The sequence below is a fragment of the Siphateles boraxobius genome, unplaced genomic scaffold (genome assembly GCF_051911475.1).
Source record: "Siphateles boraxobius isolate OS27281-9 unplaced genomic scaffold, OSU_SipBor_1 100, whole genome shotgun sequence".
Taxonomy (NCBI): domain Eukaryota; kingdom Metazoa; phylum Chordata; class Actinopteri; order Cypriniformes; family Leuciscidae; genus Siphateles; species Siphateles boraxobius.
In genome coordinates, this window is record NW_027508701.1 from 3,352,501 (window position 1) to 3,372,500 (window position 20,000).

General features: G+C 40.8%; 1 protein-coding gene and 1 long non-coding RNA gene across 2 annotated transcripts in view; one reads left to right on the top strand and one right to left on the bottom strand.

Annotated features, from left to right (window-relative positions):
• Positions 1-20,000, bottom strand: part of crfb2 (cytokine receptor family member b2) — a 46,597-nt gene that overhangs the window by 25,817 nt on the left and 780 nt on the right. The gene's annotated exons all lie outside the window — the stretch shown is intronic.
• Positions 4,465-5,614, top strand: LOC143747092 (uncharacterized). Its single transcript, XR_013206667.1, has 3 exons — positions 4,465-4,935; positions 5,080-5,166; positions 5,569-5,614. It is a non-coding gene; the product is annotated as an uncharacterized LOC143747092 (long non-coding RNA).

Consider the following 20,000-nt stretch of genomic DNA (forward strand, 5'->3'; position numbering starts at 1 on the left):
TTATGATCTGATGAGACCAAGATTGAACTTTTTGGGCACAATTATAAAAGGTATGTTTGGTACATACACTTCATAGTGACGTTACACAGACCCCCACACAACTCTAGAGTACGATATAGGAATTATTTCGAGATTGTCCTAGTTTACAGCATTGATATTTTATTTGTTTGTGCAAATGTATATGTTTTCTCCAACAGCCCAAGCTATAGGCATATAGAACGATGCATCAATTCTGCTACATTTTAAAGTTAAGATTTAAAGGATTGCATAACTAACATTACTTGATTTTAACTGGTTTTCAAATATGTTCATTGCGCAAACGAACTAACCTCATTCAAGCACACTTTTAACAAACCTGATTACAATAAATAAAACAATCTCCTTATTTGTTGGATTATTATTATTATTTCGATAACTCTAACTACATGTGCCGAAAAAATTAATTTTGCCAAAGAAGTAGGAGTAGAGTAGGAGTAGGAGAAGTAAAAGAAGTAGTTTTTTTTCACCAGTGAAAAAAAAGGTACATGCTGTCTTTAAATAAACGCACCAAAAATATAAAAAATCATTAAGCTGTCATTTATGTGTATTCATAAAGTCAAATGGTAATCTAATAATGTGGTGTAAGTTTAAATGTTAGAAAAATAAAAACATTTTTAGACATCTTGCCATACCAAAAGTGGATGTTTCTGTAGAATGAGCCTATAGTTTTGTGTATTATTTCTCCTAATCATATTTAGCACACCATGCCTAATAAATGTCTGAAGTGGCTTATATTCATTATTTTAAAAGTAACACACCGGCAGGCCTAATATGAAATCAATAAACGTTTCCAAATACTTTGTAGGCCACCATTCATGCAGCATCACATTCTGTAAATCAGGTTATGTAAATTGCAGCCTATCATAGAGAAGATAATATCATTATCTTGTAATTGACATGAACATGGAGACTAACAGTCATCATTCATATGTCAGATTCTTAATTTAAGAAGTGTGTTCAAGAAATTAACCCTCTGGGGACTAAGCTCTTTTTGGTCCGTTTTCTCTATTTTAACATTTGGGCTTATAAACTATATGTAATGGAGATGGAACACTATGTGTTTGGTATCTATGGATTCAGAAGACCCTAAGCTAACATAAGCACACATGTAATGTGTTTATAAAGGAAGTATGAGTGAAAATGTACAATAAACTAGAGAATTTCAAAAATGGAAATTTGGTTTTTGGCATTTATTTCTGATAATCACACATCACACAACAATAGTGAACAGTTTTTAAACGAAAAACATTTGTCAAGGCCTTTGCTTGACAGACATGTGTAATTGTTAAATAAAATGTGTAAAGAACAATGAAAAATTTAACTTTATTTACAAATAGTCCCAGGCGTTTTTCTTTTAGAATTTTCTAAGCAATGCTTTCTCCTCGTCACTCTCCAGTAATTGTACCAGAGCTTGTTCCACCGTAAATCGTTTACTGCTTGCCATCATAAAAGTGCTAAAACAATAAATAATGCTATAATTGTATGTGTATATATATATATATATATATATATATATATATATATATATATTATAATTGCTCTGTCTCTCTCTCATTTCTCTGTGCGCTCTCGCTCCGTAAAGCCTTGTTTATACTCGAGGCGTCCGTTCGCTTTCTGTCGTCTCTGCCACTCAACGCTGTTTGCGTAATAGTATATAGTACCACCCCTTGCAAGGCTACAGAGTCCTCCGATTTGCTAGAATACGTCATGGTAACCTTCCTCTGATTGGGTAAGAAAAATATTCCTCCATCGGCAATTTTTCCTTTGGTTGTTGCTCGTGAATCTGCCAAACAACATCGATTTCATTGGCCTTTGACGTAGTGGTATTGCGCAACAAGGAAGTGTGTATACAAGCCGGGTAAGTTTGTTAGCTCAGTTTTCAGCGGAATCTGAGGAAGACAGCAAAAAAGGCCGCACCTCTCTATCATTAATAGTTTTTAAGATAATTACACCTTTGTAAAAGTATGTCATTTTGGGCTGTACAGCCCAATCCGTCCCCAGAGGGTTAAACAGCTATTCTGTAAATTAAGTTTACTGTGGTGTTCAGAGCACATAATTAAACATTATTATACATTTCAAGTGTTAAAAAAAGAGTCATAACTCTAAATAAAATCAGTCATAACTCTTATACATATCCTTTGCAAACATACATATATTCTTACATATGGCCTTTCTTTTATTTACTTTTTTCAGAAATGATGGCAGGTCTCCTCAAGTTGAGGCTTCGCTCCACGGAGCGTCCTGGAGGAGAGAGAAACATGCCAAGGAATGAGAATGGTCCAGATGTGGTTTCAAGAACAAGTAAAGCTGCTGCTGGACTGCGGAGGTACCGGACTAAGTTAAAGCAGAACCCTGAATTGTATGTACTGCATAGATTGGAAGAGCAACAGAGATTGAAGGAGTACAGGAAGAATCTATCAGATGGAAAGAAGGAAATTCAGAAAGCACAAGCCCGTGAAAGGATGAGAAGATGTAGAGAACGCCAGAAAGAGAATCTTCAAGGGGGTGAGGAAACACAAGGTGTCCTGTCAAGAAAGCCTCAAACTAGGAGTGAACTGAAAAAAATAGCCGCAAGAAGGGAATACTTTAAGAACAAGAAGCGTGAACAGAGAGCTAGGATGTCTGCACAAAAGAAAAGACGAGAGAGAGAAAAGGATCGGTTGTTAGCAGAAGCGAAGAAAGACTCAAGCATCAATAACAATCCACCTAATCAACACCTGCTAATCAGGAATCTAATCAGGTTCAAATACAGTGTCAGCTAAATGCAACACCTGTTTTGTCTACCAGTTCTGGGTACAAAACTGATTTTTCTAGAAGGAAGGCAACCTGGAGGATAAAAAGGCTGATGCCAAAAAGTCCACAGAAGTATGGCACAATAGTAGCTGGCTTAGTTGTATCTGCAAGCCCGCCAAAAAAAAAATGCCATCCATGACATGATGCTTGGCGGTAAGGACAAGGATGTGGATTCTGTTTTAGCATATGTGAAACAAACTTGCAAACAGATGTCCACAGCCAATAGAAGAATGTTTAATGCCAATCTTGCAGCCATCCTTGGATCTGACAGGAAGCAAGTCAGGGATGCCTCTAGCAGAAAGTTAGGAATATCACAGAAGATCATTTGGAAATATGACCGTCTGAGAAAAGCAGGGCATGATCCAGAACAACGAAAAAAACGTTGTGATGCAGTAAGTGATGCAATTTGGCTTTCTGTGCAAGAACTTTTGAGAAGACCTGATGTATCAACCACACTGCCTCACAAGAAAACAGTCAGCAAACGAACTGGCTTACAGAAGCAAATCCTGCAGAAAAGCATGAAATCCACATACTCTGCCTGGCAAAATGAGAATCCCAACATGAAGTTGTGCTTCAGTAAGTTTTGCACACTCCGACCAAGCCACATTTTGCCCTATGTAAAAGCCCAATTCCTCTGTGAATATTGTGAGAATATTGACTTGAAGTTAAAGGTGATAAACCAGGTTGACCAAGCAAAAAATCTGGACTGCAAAATCAGAAATCGATACCATGCAAGTGACATCACCGTCTGCCCACCTTCAGATGATGCCAGAAAGCTTCACAAGTTACCGTGTATTGACCGAAAATGTCAAGAATGCGGTGTTGATGCTGTAGAAGCATATCTGCAACCACTAGATGTAGCAGCAGAAAACGAAGTCTCCTGGCAGGTTGTGGGAAATACTACAGTGCGTGGAAATCTTAGGAAGGCCCTACTACCCAGGTCTGGCCAGCTTAAAGAATTGATCCAGGGGATGAAAAGTGAGCTCAAGATCTTACCCAACCATCTCATTCAACCTAGATGGCAGCAGCAGAAGTTCTGGGAAATAGCGAAAAATCCCCCCAAAGATTCAGTTGTCTGTATTATGGACTTCGCTGAGAATTATACATGCCTTTTACAGAACGAGGTACAGAGTGCCCACTGGGCTAAAGTCCAGGTTACAATTCACCCAGTAGTGTGTTTATACTCTTGTTTTTGTGGTGATCCAGACCCAGTACGAGATTCAGTGATAATTGTGTCAAATGATGCCAAGCATGATTCCCATGCTGTCGCAGTATTTGTTAATACTGTCACTGGTCACCTGAAAGAAGTTCGCCAACTTGCATTTTCCAGGATGATTCAGTTCACAGATGGATGTAGTGGACAATACGAGTCTAAAACTCCTTTTGTTGACATTTCATTCGGTCAGCAGGATCTAGATTTGGTTGTAGAAAGTAAGTCGTGGTAAGTCTCCATGTGATGGGGAAGGGGGCGTGGTGAAAACCGTTCAAGGCTAGTGATGAAATCATCAACTCTCCAGAATCTTTCTTTAGATTTTGTGAGAAAGAACTGACAAAGCCGGCTCTTCTAGATTCTGGTACATGCAGTCATTCCAGGCCATGTTTCTACTTTGTACCTCTTGAGCAAGTTGTTTGTGAACGTCAAGACTGGGTTGATGTTGTGACTGTTCCAGGGACAAGACAAATTCATGTTGTTCGAGGTTAAGACCCGTACAGTGTCCAGACTCGCAGGTTGTCCTGCTTCTGCAAAGCATGTGAAGAGGGCAGAGGAGAGTGTGCTGATAGATCATACACAGGTCCCTGGGTTGATAGGGTAATCAAGCTGAAGAAACATCCAGATGCAGATCCATCCCTGGACATCTCTGGTATATCAGGTGAGGTAAAAGCCCTGTCAGCTTCTCTTCAAAAAGTGTACCACACATCAAAACTAAAAGATAATACTTTTATATGTTTTCAATGTATTTTAAGCTTTGATATTAACACTAATTTCTTTCAATTTCAGCATTGTTTCCAAGCCCAGACTCCGATGCAGGTGATCTTGCAGAAATGGGTGATCTAGTGGATGATCTCATAAAAGACTTAGAAAGTGGTCATTTCCAGCTTGAGGTGAGTACAGATACTAATATATTTTTTTACATGGTTTTTCAGTTGCTAAAAATTTATTAAATTGTATACAGTATTCAATCACCTTACCCATCATTGATACCGTACAGAGTTTTTAACACAACAAATGTTTCACATCACTTTCAGGACCGAAGTGCTGCAACAAATGTACATGAGACTGATCCTGCTGTTGTAGCTGGCTGCTCCCAAACACAGTTGAACAGTGAGTCTCAGGTAATTGTCCATATTTTAGCGTCATCTGGAATTCCATACAAAGCTTAAAAGTTCACATGAAAAATGTGAGCTGAACATTCTCTTTTTAAGTTTATTTCCTAATATAATTTTGCAGAAGACCACAGTCATGAGAGTGCAAAACAGGCCCACAAGTGGAGAGAAGACAGAGAGACAGCAGCTAGATACAAAGCAGCTGTACAGATGTAAGCAGTGAAATCACTACCTCTTTTATCATGTTTATGGTTCATAAATAGGTGCTCACATTATTGCCAAACAATTTTTTTTCTGATATGCTGCATTTTGCCTGCAGGTTCAGACCTCAAGAAGGACGACTATTATGCTGTGTGTATTATGACCGTGCCTATTACATAGGAAGAGTAACAGAGCACGGTCTCTGTGAAGGTGTTGACGTCCCTCATGAGAAGTTCAAGTTTCTACACAAAGACCCGGCATGCAACTCATTCTCCTGGCCAGGGAGAGACGACATTGAGTGTGTTCATCCCATGTGGATCTTTTAGGGAGCTGTTACCATAACAAGACATAACCCATTCAAAGTTGCTGACTTGTTTGAAGTTGTTTTAGCATTCCAGGACCGCAGGACACGGTCACAGTAGGTTATACCGACTGCCATGATAGTCACCAGGCAGATCTCAGGTTCACCCTGACCGCTGCTTAACTTATATTTATCTGCCTTAACTGCCTTTCTATTTACTTCTGCAGTAAATTAATTGTCCTTTAGTTAAAAAATATTCAGGGTTACTTTACATAAAGAGTGATGGTTTGCATGATAGTATGATGAGTTTGATAGTATGAATAGTATGATAGTATGTTATTTTAATGTGTTATGAACTTCCAGGTTTCATGAAACGTTATTATTTTGTGTTACAGGCAATCTTCCAGTATTGTTTAATTTTTTCCGTCCACGTTACACACGTTATAACTTTGCATTTCCTTTGTCTTCTACAGTTGGCAAATAAATGTGAAAAATATACCTGTGGTATTTGTTAGTAATTTTGCTGGCTTTAAGTTTATGAACATACCAGACTCAAAAATGCACCTTTAAAGGGGTCATATAATGCCATTTTCATACAAGTTAATTTGATTCTTTAGGGTCTAAATGAAAAGTTTGTAATATACTTTAACTAAAAATTTTCGTTAGTATTGTAAGAAAACACTAATTTTACCTGGTCAAAAACAGCTCTGTTTTCAGCACGCCATTTCAGTGCATATGCCTTTAAATGATAATGAGCTTCGCTGACTCCGCCCCTCTGTTCTGCGGGCGTCATTAACAGCGTTATGACCACACCGCACGTGGAGTGTTTCCTTGACAACAGTTGAGGGTATAGGAAAAAAATGGCAGCGGGAGTCTCTGAGGAGGACACATCTGTGCAACCGTATCAGTTTGAACCGGAGTCGGAACAAGATGACGGCCCGAAGAAGTTCGACAATTAAGGCTCGAACATGACGTTTCTGAATGGTTGGTTATTATATTGTCACTTTGATCTATCTTTGTGTACTGGCAGGGTAGAGTAAGTTAGTGAGATGTACGAACGCTATGTGTTTACTGATGTAAGTTATACGTACTCAGTTTGTAATAACACAATAACCATAACTTGTGTTCATTATAAACGTGGGATTATGAATTATATTGAGAACGTCGTACATAGAAAACATGCCGTATGTACCCCGAGTGTAAACCTTAGCCGCATTCATCGTGAAGCGATTTGCAAAGATTAATATAAAGGTTAATACAATTTTACACTTGCTTTTTCTGGAGGTTCACCAGGGAGACATGAATAGTTGGTAACGATTCTTTTTTCAGGAGCAGCTTCTTATCAAAATCAGCTTTATAAGTTACTTCCTTCGTTAATAAAGCAGTCTGGTGAGAAAAGATTTGCGAATCGCGCAAACATGAAAGCATTGACGTTGCTCGTGGGGAATATTCCCTTCGAAAACAAAACTCAGCCACTGTGTTTTCAGCGGTTCAGATTTAGGAACATCAAAATTACTGCTGTGTTCGTTATTACACCCAAGAACAGAACACCACAGTCGCTTAGACGCCATTCTGCTCCAGCGTATCAACAATGACGGACTATGATGACTGACAGCTCGCTCAGGGCAGCGATCTGTTGAAACGCTGCTGTCAATCAACAACAAGGCGTCCGATTTAGTGACGTCACAAAATGGAACGGCTCAATTTGAGGCAGGGGAAAACATATAAGGAGATTAAAACAAAAACACTGGATAGATGTTTATCATTATATGATGGTTGTGTACAGGCACTGCCAACACACATTTCAGTACAATCAACTTGTAAAAGTGCATGTACCATTATATGACCCCTTTAAGTTTATAGAACAGATAATATTAGATGGCCACCCTCTCAGCATGGAAGTCCTATTACCAGTTTTGTGAACCATACACAATGCATGACTCATAACTATACCAAATTAGGAACAAAGCAAAACATGAACTTGGATTCAACCAGAATTTTATTAAACTGAATTAGATTAAGTACACTTTCTGCTTGAACTTACACCGTTTTTCCGTCCATGTTACATACGTTAAATTTTACATCAACTCAACTTTGATCAAAGTTTGATTGCCAGATTTATCCTGCCGTTCACACAGCTGTAGCCCAGGTTTTCTCAGGATGTTAACCTGAGGACAATGCCTTTCTCCATGAAGATTGATTTTGCAGGCTGTTGTCCTTGCAGTTAAGCCTAAACTGTGGAATCGCCCTGATGTAAAATATGAAACAACATCCGTACATTGTGAAATCCCTGCCCGCCTTTCACAAATCGATTCTGATCGCGGTTCACTATATTTGGCAAGACATTTTCTAGTCTTTTTTGCCAATATCTAAGTATCTTTGTATCGGAGTTTAGTAATGAAATTGGACGATAGGATTCACAATACATAATCAGTGCACCTCTTAAGGATGGTGGGAGTACACCTTGTTGATACGATTCTTTAATCATATTTAAAATAGGGGAGGCTAATTTTTTCTTAAACTTCTGATAAAAATCTATATAATCTATATATCTATAAATATCTATATACACCTCTCAGATTCTCAATAGCTCTTAAAACTTCTTCTTCTGATAAATCTGCTTCAAGGTTGTATTTTACCTCATTAGAGATCTTAGGAATTTTAACCTCATGTAAATAAGTTTCTTGTTGTTTCCTATCTTCTGAGCTGTATAAAGAGCTAAAAAAAAATCTTTAAACGCATTATTTATTTTAACAGGATCCGTCGTAATATCTCCCCTCTCTTCCTGAATAGAATTAATAGCACTTTCGGACTGCAACTATTTGATTCTCCATGCTAAAAGTTTCCTTGATCATGATAGCTTTGTTTCAGTTTCATCACACTGCTAGAGGCCGACATCTCTTCATACTGGCCTCTAAGAAATACAATTTCCTGATTCATTTTAGTATCATTAATTTGATTTCGAAATTGTCTTTCACGTTTATCCTTTTCTAATAAAGGAGTGGTTTCAGTTTAATATGTCGCAGGCTCATTTAATGGTAATAAATAATAAATGATAATGCTGAAACTAAATAATCTAATAATATTGGGCTTGTTTTTGAAGCTCCAGTTGCTTATTTGTCTCGCGAGAGTTGGCAACTCTGATCTCTTCTGTTCAGCCTGTCGAGGAAACAACATGAACACTAGAGAGTGTGTGTTTCTACCGCATTATAGCAGAACTGAAGCTGTGTTATAACTGATGCGACACTGACACTGTTTTCATGTTTAATACTGTAAACCTGCTCATTTTAAAACAATCTGTTGTATAAAGTTGCACCAGTGCAAGATTTTTCTAAATGTCACAATCATTTGATAACAAACAAGTATCCGTTACTTCAATGAGCTCATTGTTTCTGCCTTTAATTATTACAGTGTTTAAATTAATACATTTTTGGCTAACTGTGATTTTGTACATGTACATTTCTGAAATACATAACAGTTTCCTCTGATAACAGATCACTGTAAATTGTAATGTGGAGTCGTACGTTTTCTGTAAAGCTGCTCATCGCTAGCATTACTGTTGTTAATTAGCGTTATGATACACGCATCGGATGGCTGTTGTCACAGTTTTATCCATGTTTATTTTATCTGTCCCTATATAAATAAAACACTTATTAAATAAATTGTTATTGCAGCACATATATGGGTCAGTGACGTGCCGCACTGCATTTGCACTTCCAGGATCAATAAATATTATATATTTATATAAAATAGGTTTAAAATTATATATATGTTTTAATCTCACATCATTTGTCCTCCTCACTGTTCATAATTGTGTGAAAATTTCAAAAATAGGTACGTTTTAGACTATTAATGTGGTCAAATGTCATAGAGTCAAACGGAATTCACTTAAAGTTTTTTAAGACAATTGCGTTTAAAATTATTAAAAATGTTTAAAAATTATAAAAAAAATTATTTGGCATATTTTTTTCAAGTCTTAAGATAAGCATATTAAAGTATCAGTAAGATAGACCTTTAAGAAATGTCATTAGTATCTAAAACAAATTGTTCCGCAAAGACACAGTTTCCCTATGTCATACGGTAAAACAAAGTTTAGAAGCCATTTTGGAACTGAATATTAACGACTTAAGTCATGTGACATTTGATGACATCACTCAGATCACTGTAAATTGTAATGTGTTCTCATCGCTAGCATTACTGTTGTTAATTAGCGTTATGATACACGCATCGGATGGCTGTTGTCACAGTTTTATCCATGTTTATTTTATCTGTCCCTATAAAAATAAAACACTTATTAAATAAATTGTTATTGCAGCACATATATGTATATATATGCATCTAAACGTCACTTTCACATATTTCCAACTTCTTTTATTTTTTTCCCTTTTGCAATCCGCTGTAATAGTGTGAAAAAGGTCAACATATACTGCACATTTGTGGTCTGTTCTCCTGATTTAATTTACGATATATGCCATTAATAATTCACGAATGCACAAAGAATCTCTCTGTTTTTCTCCCCAAATCCTCACGTCTCTTTCCAGGTTTGTTTTCACAGATAAATAATTTATTATCTGTCAAAATGACTGAAATCACTTAGACCTAGTATCACGCAATGCTGAAGTATACACATTTTTTTTTAGATTACCACAGTGATATTTAACCGAAAGATTCACGCTTCTGGGGTTATTCATGATCCATTGAAAGTGCCTTGTTGACGCTTTTACACTTGTCAATGTCCTTTTAATGTTCAATGGTTGAAGGGTGAGTAGAATAATGTAATGTCATTGTACACAGTTTAAATATATATTGTTGCGTCCATAGAGCTAGTCTTTCACTGATTGTTTACAGCTTAACGGAAGTTACACCCATAATTCATGTATAATTAATACAGTTATAATTCACGCAGAGCGTCCTGAGCGCAGGAATACTGTGGATAGGGATATCGACTGACACATCAAGGGGACGTTATTCATTACATGCATAATCCATCGTATCCCCCATTAAGATAATAAAAACCTGATTAATTCACACATGTGCAATGCTGAACTCATTCGAATATCACATGTGAAATCCAAGTCTCCCCATTAGAAGTGTATCTAAAACTAGAAGCTGAAGGGAAAATATACTGCGAGTATAAACAGCCCACAGCTATCTGTGTGAGAAGTGAAGGCCTGGTGTGTGTGTGTGTGTGTGTGTGTGTGTGTGTGTGTGTGTGTGTGTGTGTGTGTGTGTGTGTGTCGTTCTGCACTTCTCTTCAGGTTTCCTGTCGTTTTCACCACACGAGATGCTTATTGAGCCACTGCCGCCACACACTCCTCCTTGCAGACTTATCAGACGACACCGTTTTAAAGCCTTACTAGAAGTGGGTGAACGATAGGCAAACCAATGGCTGTGAATCATATCAAACATAACACAACTAAATCTACCCGTGTATAGAGTAGAGATTAAATCTCAGTTTATGACACTAAAACAACAGTTCTGTTTCTGTGATCCACTGCTTTAACACGAAACGCATGAATATTCACACATGATTGACAGTGATTTCCTACGGGGACAGGAGGGACATGTCTCAAAAATAGCTAGCTGAAGCTCTAGTGAGCAGGAACACCAGAAACAACAACAGCTGACTTTCATGTCATCATGGAGGAAAAGAAAAAGGAGATGCGAGTTGGTTGATTCAGTAAATTAGCTCAGGTCAGGATAATCATATTTTCTGTCTACATCTGTTGATGTTAGCCTTACGTTGGCTGAGCTAACGTTAACATGCACTGCTGCTAGCTAGCTTCAGACTGTTATCTAAATATGTAATGTACCATTCTTTGTAGCTTATTAAAAAAAACATTCTGTAGGCCTACCATGAAAACGTGTCCATTTTAAACCGCAGAATTTTCTGTCAGCACCGAAGTAGTGCCGTCAACGTTAACGCATTCAAATATTTAACGCAATTAACGTAGCATTGTTCTTTCTGTCGTCCTTTAGCTAGCGTTATATGATCATGCTATAAATGCAAATGCTTTTAAACCACTCATGCACGACAAGACAAAAGAGAACGCGCTCAGTGAATGTCCTCCGGACACACACACACACACACACACACACACACACACACACACACACACACACACACACACACACACACACACACACAGAGTCGCAAAAATGTCAGTTTTGTCGAGTATCCCACAAGAACAGTCTTAAATTAGTTCAATAAAATCTTAAATGAATGTGAAGAGTAGTGAGATGAGACGCGTGAGATCCTGTCAGCAGCGGCTGGTCTTAAAGGGGTGGTTGATTGCGATTTCACTTTTTTCATTTTAAGTAGTGTGTAATGTTGCTGCTGGTGCATGAACAGTATCTGCAAAGTTTCTGCGCTGAAAGTTCAACGTAAGCAGAGATATCGTCTTTTAAAAATCAGGAAGTTTAATGCCTACAAAAACGACTCGAACTACAACGAGATACTCCCGGGTTTTATATGTAACTAACCCATAACCAACCCTCCCTCCGGAATATGCAAACAAGGGGGCGTGGCCATATTTCTGCATATTTCTGATACAAATATGTACCATTCAGAATCGTTTTGTAAGAGCCGTGTTTGGGGAGGTTCTGCTTGACTCTCTTCATCGCCGCTTTCTGGGTCTGATTCTGATTCTGGCTCAAACTGATACGCAGTATTGACACCATTATTTACATTTGACCGGAGCACATGCAGCTTTCGCCCGTAAAGGTAATGGGCGTGAAGTAGGGCTGCAACTAACGATTATTTTAATAATCGATTAATCTGTCGATTATTTTTTCGATTAATCGATGAATCAGATAAAAAATAAAATTTAAAAAAGCATTCATTTCCAACCCTTTATTTAAAAACAGAACTGACAGTGCAAATTCACAGTGCAAAAGATCTTCAGAAAGTGCACAAACAGGTTCACAGGTCACTCCTCGAACATCCCCGAGCTGTTAAAGGAATAATAAAAAAATTGACTAACACACACATGTATGCTTTACATCTGCCAAATATATAGGCTTTTAAAAAAAAGTGCACAATAAGATGTATATTTTTGTTTAAAGGGACCTGAGCTGTCAGAACAATAAATCATTTATAAAAAATAAAGAAAAATACAAATCAGAAAACTTAACAGGACTTATTTGAACATCAGAACTTGTTCTCTACAATACACTCGCACACACTCACAAACTCACACACACACAGATGCACACGCTCACAAACTCACACACTCACAGATGCACACGCTCACAAACTCACACACTCACAGATGCACACGCTCACAAACTCACACACTCACAGATGCACACGCTCACAAACTCACACACTCACAGATGCACACGCTCACAAACTCACACACACACAGATGCACACGCTCACTAACTCACACACACACAGATGCACACGCTCACAAGCTCACACACTCACAGATGCACACGCTCACAAACTCACACACACACAGATGCACACGCTCACAAACTCACACACTCACAAGCTCACACACTCACACAGATGCACACACTCACAAGCTCACACACTCACAGATACACACGCTCACAAACTCACACACTCACAGATACACACGCTCACAAGCTCACACACACACAGATGCACACGCTCACAAACTCACACACACACAGATGCACACGCTCACAAACTCACACACACACAGATGCACACGCTCACAAACTCACACACACACAGATGCACACGCTCACAAACTCACACACACACAGATACACACACTCACAAACTCACACACTCACAGATGCACACGCTCACAAACTCACACACACACAGATGCACACGCTCACAAACTCACACACTCACAGATGCACACGCTCACAAACTCACACACTCACAGATACACACGCTCACAAACTCACACACTCACAGATACACACGCTCACAAACTCACACACTCACAGATGCACACGCTCACAAACTCACACACTCACAGATACACACACTCACAAGCTCACACACTCACAGATACACACACTCACAAGCTCACACACTCACAGATGCACACGCTCACAAACTCACACACACACAGATACACACGCTCACAAACTCACACACACACAGATACACACGCTCACAAGCTCACACACACACAGATGCACACGCTCACAAACTCACACACTCACAGATGCACACGCTCACAAACTCACACACTCACAGATGCACACGCTCACAAACTCACACACTCACAGATGCACACGCTCACAAACTCACACACACACAGATGCACACGCTCACAAACTCACACACACACACAGATACACACGCTCACAAACTCACACACTCACAGATGCACACGCTCACAAACTCACACACTCACAGATGCACACACTCACAAACTCACACACTCACAGATGCACACGCTCACAAACTCACACACTCACAGATGCACACGCTCACAAACTCACACACTCACAGATGCACACGCTCACAAACTCACACACTCACAGATGCACACGCTCACAAACTCACACACTCACCGATGCACACGCTCACAAACTCACACACTCACAGATGCACACGCTCACAAACTCACACACTCACAGATGCACACGCTCACAAACTCACACACTCACAGATGCACACGCTCACAAACTCACACACTCACAGATACACACACTCACAAGCTCACACACTCACAGATACACACACTCACAAGCTCACACACTCACAGATGCACACGCTCACAAACTCACACACACACAGATACACACGCTCACAAACTCACACACACACAGATACACACGCTCACAAGCTCACACACACACAGATGCACACGCTCACAAACTCACACACTCACAGATGCACACGCTCACAAACTCACACACTCACAGATACACACGCTCACAAACTCACACACTCACAGATGCACACGCTCACAAACTCACACACTCACAGATGCACACGCTCACAAGCTCACACACACACAGATACACACGCTCACAAACTCACACACTCACAGATGCACACGCTCACAAACTCACACACTCACAGATGCACACGCTCACAAGCTCACACACACACAGATACACACGCTCACAAACTCACACACACACAGATACACACGCTCACAAGCTCACACACACACAGATGCACACGCTCACAAACTCACACACTCACAGATGCACACGCTCACAAACTCACACACTCACAGATACACACGCTCACAAACTCACACACTCACAGATGCACACGCTCACAAACTCACACACACACAGATGCACACGCTCACAAGCTCACACACACACAGATACACACACTCACAAGCTCACACACTCACAGATGCACACGCTCACAAACTCACACACTCACAGATGCACACGCTCACAAACTCACACACACACAGATGCACACGCTCACAAACTCACACACACACAGATGCACACGCTCACAAACTCACACACTCACAGATACACACGCTCACAAACTCACACACTCACAGATGCACACGCTCACAAACTCACACACTCACAGATGCACACGCTCACAAACTCACACACACACAGATGCACACGCTCACAAACTCACACACTCACAGATGCACACGCTCACAAACTCACACACTCACAGATACACACACTCACAAGCTCACACACTCACAGATGCACACGCTCACAAACTCACACACTCACAGATGCACACGCTCACAAACTCACACACACACAGATGCACACGCTCACAAACTCACACACTCACAGATGCACACGCTCACAAACTCACACACACACAGATGCACACGCTCACAAACTCACACACTCACAGATGCACACGCTCACAAACTCACACACACACAGATGCACACGCTCACAAACTCACACACTCACAGATGCACACGCTCACAAACTCACACACTCACAGATGCACACGCTCACAAACTCACACACTCACAGATGCACACGCTCACAAACTCACACACTCACAGATGCACACGCTCACAAACTCACACACTCACAGATGCACACGCTCACAAACTCACACACTCACAGATACACACACTCACAAGCTCACACACTCACAGATGCACACGCTCACAAACTCACACACTCACAGATGCACACGCTCACAAACTCACACACACACAGATGCACACGCTCACAAACTCACACACTCACAGATGCACACGCTCACAAACTCACACACACACAGATGCACACGCTCACAAACTCACACACTCACAGATGCACACGCTCACAAACTCACACACACACAGATGCACACGCTCACAAACTCACACACACACAGATACACACGCTCACAAACTCACACACTCACAGATGCACACGCTCACAAACTCACACACTCACAGATGCACACGCTCACAAACTCACACACTCACAGATGCACACGCTCACAAACTCACACACTCACAGATGCACACGCTCACAAACTCACACACTCACAGATACACACACTCACAAGCTCACACACTCACAGATACACACACTCACAAGCTCACACACTCACAGATGCACACGCTCACAAACTCACACACACACAGATACACACGCTCACAAACTCACACACACACAGATACACACGCTCACAAGCTCACACACACACAGATGCACACGCTCACAAACTCACACACTCACAGATGCACACGCTCACAAACTCACACACTCACAGATGCACACGCTCACAAACTCACACACACACAGATGCACACGCTCACAAACTCACACACTCACAGATGCACACGCTCACAAACTCACACACTCACAGATGCACACGCTCACAAACTCACACACTCACAGATGCACACGCTCACAAACTCACACACTCACAGATGCACACACTCACAAACTCACACACACACAGATGCACACGCTCACAAACTCACACACTCACAGATGCACACGCTCACAAACTCACACACTCACAGATGCACACGCTCACAAACTCACACACACACAGATGCACACACTCACAAACTCACACACACACAGATGCACACGCTCACAAACTCACACACTCACAGATGCACACGCTCACAAACTCACACACTCACAGATGCACACGCTCACAAACTCACACACTCACAGATACACACACTCACAAGCTCACACACTCACAGATACACACGCTCACAAGCTCACACACTCACAGATGCACACGCTCACAAACTCACACACTCACAGATGCACACACTCACAAACTCACACACTCACAGATGCACACGCTCACAAACTCACACACTCACAGATGCACACGCTCACAAGCTCACACACTCACAGATGCACACGCTCACAAACTCACACACTCACAGATACACACACTCACAAACTCACACACTCACAGATGCACACGCTCACAAGCTCACACACTCACAGATGCACACGCTCACAAACTCACACACACACAGATACACACGCTCACAAACTCACACACACACAGATACACACGCTCACAAGCTCACACACACACAGATGCACACGCTCACAAGCTCACACACACACAGATGCACACGCTCACAAGCTCACACACACACAGATGCACACGCTCACAAGCTCACACACACACAGATGCACACGCTCACAAGCTCACACACACACAGATACACACGCTCACAAACTCACACACACACAGATGCACACGCTCACAAACTCACACACTCACAGATGCACACGCTCACAAACTCACACACACACAGATACACACGCTCACAAACTCACACACTCACAGATGCACACGCTCACAAACTCACACACTCACAGATACACACGCTCACAAACTCACACACTCACAGATGCACACGCTCACAAACTCACACACTCACAGATGCACACGCTCACAAACTCACACACTCACAGATACACACGCTCACAAACTCACACACTCACAGATGCACACGCTCACAAACTCACACACACACAGATACACACGCTCACAAACTCACACACTCACAGATGCACACGCTCACAAACTCACACACTCACAGATGCACACGCTCACAAACTCACACACTCACAGATGCACACGCTCATAAACTCACACACTCACAGATACACACGCTCACAAACTCACACACTCACAGATGCACACGCTCACAAACTCACACACTCACAGATGCACACGCTCACAAACTCACACACTCACAGATGCACACGCTCACAAACTCACACACTCACAGATGCACACGCTCACAAACTCACACACTCACAGATACACACGCTCACAAACTCACACACACACAGATGCACACGCTCACAAACTCACACACTCACAGATGCACACGCTCACAAGCTCACACACACACAGATGCACACGCTCACAAACTCACACACTCACAGATGCACACGCTCACAAACTCACACACTCACAGATACACACGCTCACAAACTCACACACTCACAGATGCACACGCTCACAAACTCACACACTCACAGATGCACACGCTCACAAACTCACACACTCACAGATGCACACGCTCACAAACTCACACACTCACAAGCTCACACACTCACAGATGCACACGCTCACAAGCTCACAAACTCACAGATACACACGCTCACAAACTCACACACTCACAGATGCACACGCTCACAAACTCACACACACACAGATGCACACGCTCACAAACTCACACACTCACAGATACACACACTCACAAACTCACACACACACAGATGCACACGCTCACAAGCTCACACACACACACAGATACACACACTCACAAACTCACACACACACAGATGCACACGCTCACAAACTCACACACACACAGATGCACACGCTCACAAACTCACACGCTCACAAACTCACACACTCACAGATGCACACACACACAGATGCACACGCTCACAAACTCACACACTCACAGATGCACACACACACAGATGCACACGCTCACAAACTCACACACTCACAGATGCACACGCTCACAAACGTGTGTTTTGTTTTGTTTTTTTGTCAAAGATGTTCTAAAAATGTTTGACATTATTTGACAAGCAAATGCACAAAAAAGACAAGTCTTTGGACTTTTGCATGGATAATAGGTACTAATAATAGCAATAATAATAATTATAACAGAAGATAATATCTCTAGTCTATCCTAATATTAATTATAAATGCAATGTATATAAAAATATTTATAATAATATAAAATATTCCCCTTGTAGTGGTACTTGGGACAGACAAGAAAGTGTTTTCATCTTCTGTCTGTCTGATTCAAATCACAGTCTGCTAATTCGGTGGTAAGAATTTAATTGTTGTTTTTATTTATACTGTTGTCCATTTATCGAACTTCCATGCCTCTTATATAGTAATCATATATTACTATGTAGTATGTACCAATTTACTAATGCTCAGACAGTCTCTCTCGCACGCAGACACACACGTTCTCTTTCGCACTCAGTCGCTCGCGCGCAGACACACTCGGTACCTCTCGCGCAATCTCGGACACACTCGACCTCTCTCGCGCTCGCGGAGTTCGCTTCGCGTTTGTCCAGTCCGGCACCTCATAGATCTGCTCCGCTCCGCTCTCAACTTTATTTATACTCAAACATCTCTGCGAATTATTGACTGGCGTAATAATCGCGTGACACAACGAATCGATAATTAAATTCGTTGCCAACTATTTTAATAATCGATTTTAATCGATTTTATCGATTCGTTGTTGCAGCCCTAGCGTGAAGTTTCCGGACAACGTGCGCTACGCAGTTTAGCCAATTACAACACACCGGCCCAACTAACCAATCTGAGCCCGTTTCCTGTTTCTGAGGGAGTGGTTTCATAGAATCAGGAAGTCAACCGGTCGTTCAAATGACAGAGGAGAAAGCGGCTAACAACAAAGGTGAAATTTATGAAAAATAAGGCTTTAAAAAAAAAAACCCCACGAAGACATGTTATATAGAACCCCATAAACACAATCATGCAAAGAAAAATAGCAGTAAACCACCGCTTTAAAGAGACAGCAGCACTCATTCTCTGTCAGTAAAGTTAACCACTCAACAAAGGGAACAGAGGAAATCACTCACTGCTCTTGACTAAAGAACGGATTAATCAAATTAAATAATATAATATTTATATTAATTAGTATCTAATTTGTAATTTATGCAGTGTGGACTGTTTGATAACCTTTCTGAAATGTCTGTATATTTCACAGGAAAGGCACAGCTGTTAGACAGAAAGTCAACATAATATGACATTTATTATGGGTTTATGTGAGGTTTGTTTTAAGTTCACTTAAATTAAAAGTTGTTAAAGCCTAATAAATGTTTAAAATGGGGGGTATTTTCATCAGGACATTATTAATATCAGTGATACTGGCCTTCATTCATAAAAATATGCCATTAAACAATTATTTAAAATATTCTG